A 1,985-nucleotide genomic window follows, 5' to 3' on the forward strand; every position below is an offset into this window, starting at 1 on the left:
AGAGGAACAACATACATTGGGACCTGTCAGGGCAGGGGAGTGTGGGAGGGAGGGAGCACATCAGGAAAATTAGCTAATGCATGCTGGGCTTAATACCTAGGCGATGGGTTGATAGGTGCAGCAAACCACCATAGCACACATTTATTTATGTAACAAACCTGTACATCCTGCACACGTACCCCGGAACTTAAAATTTTTAAAATAAACAACAAAAAACTGGTTCAGGCTCTGAGTGAGCTTCAAGATACTCCTAGATGAAATTCTTCTCTATCCCATGGGATCCAGAAGACCCACAAGGAAAGGAACTCGTGTGTGCGTGCGTGTGTGTGTGTGTGTGTGTGTATTTGTGTCATTTATGAAAGAGTACATTGGCATTACACAATAAGTAAGCAAATTAAACCATATCTGGACAACTCTTTGCCTTAGAAGTATGATGTTAAGAGATAAATGGGTTGACTCAACACTGAAAATGAAAGTTGGTGATTTATGAATGCATTCATTTTCTTCTTCATGCATTCAACATTAACTGGGTGCCTGTTACATTCCTGGCATTTGCTAAGATTCCTGGATAAAAAACAAATAAACAAACAAAAAAAGCCCAGTTCTTGGTTCCAACAATCTTACTCGACTGTACCATTAACCACCTGTCCAGTTAAACAACCTAACCTCTCTTTCTGTCTCAATTTCTTTACTTTTATAATGGGCATAATAATACTCACTTCGAGAGATTCTGTTAGCCTAAAAGACGTTCGTATATGTTACAGTGGCTTAAAATATATCAACTAGCTGCAGAGATTTAATAAACTCTGATCCAAGTGGAGCCTATCACTTTATAGATAAGCCTATGAGGTGCAGAGGAATCAGATTACTTGCTCAGGTGGGCAGCAAGTTGTTGACTGAGCCAGTTCCCAACACTGCCACAGTCACTACCATCACCAGAGCCCAGCAGGTCTGTTGATAACCTAAGCTACACTAGGATGCCTACTTTGATTTCAGTCCAATCACTCTATAAATGATTATGGCAGAATTTTGTGTTTTTTAAACATAATTTTGATAACTTTAAGATTAATACTTTTCCTTGTTATCCTATGTATTTTATTTTTATCCATTTAAAAACATTAATTTGAGAAAGAATTAACCATCTTCTCCAGATTGCCAAAGGAGTCCATTGCACCAAAATTTGTAAGAAATTATTACTTTTGAACAGTGGTTTTGAACTGGAAACAGTTTTGCTTCTGGCCCCTGGGGATATTTGACAGTGTCTAGGAAGAGTTGCTACTGGCATGTAGCAATCAGGGATACTGCTGAACATTTGACCACGCACAGGACAGCTCCTTCATAACAAAGAATTATCACACCCCAAATGCCAATCATGCTGAGCTTCAGAAACCCTGTTTTGGAGCAGTGTACAACAAAAGGCCAAAAAGTTGCTAGACTTTGTATTCTCACCTAATTTCCAAGTACATTCATCTTTTTTGATCCGCTTGATCTCCCTATGGATATTCACACAAGTGAAGTGGTTTGATATGTTTTTGTTTATAATTCTTGCACCCACCCCAAGTCCAGCAAGTATTACAAGTTCCCCTGGATCTGTGAGCCAGAAGCTCTGTGCAAGGCAGAGTTATGAGTGCTTCTGAATTTATTGCGCTTCTTGGAAATGTAAATGAGAAATCTGTCCCATAGGCAAAAGCAAGATGGTCCATGAGCCCCCTTTGTATAGCTAGCCAGGCCTTGCATGGACTGCACAGCTAATTCAGTGATTTCCCTTAGGGTGGCCTCACTTAAAATGTAGAACTCCTTTTCAAGGCTAAAAGAGCAGTAGGAAAGAAGGAGGAGGTAAGGGGATAAAACCATTTTCTCCACCTGGGGACCAGTAATAGCAACACAAGGTACAATTGGACCATCTTCTTCTTCCTTCTTTCTTCACTCTTGTCATCCAGGCTGAAGTGCAATGGCATGATCTTGGCTCACTGCAACCTCTGCCT

At 40.3% G+C, this 1,985-nt stretch overlaps 1 protein-coding gene across 1 annotated transcript in view; it reads left to right on the forward strand.

Moving 5' to 3' along the window:
• The window catches only part of LOC105529294 (E3 ubiquitin-protein ligase RFWD2-like), a 40,671-nt gene that overhangs the window by 14,313 nt on the left and 24,373 nt on the right, over positions 1–1,985 (forward strand). The window lies entirely within an intron of this gene.

The sequence above is a fragment of the Mandrillus leucophaeus genome, unplaced genomic scaffold, assembly GCF_000951045.1.
Source record: "Mandrillus leucophaeus isolate KB7577 unplaced genomic scaffold, Mleu.le_1.0 Scaffold76, whole genome shotgun sequence".
Taxonomy (NCBI): Eukaryota; Metazoa; Chordata; class Mammalia; order Primates; family Cercopithecidae; genus Mandrillus; species Mandrillus leucophaeus.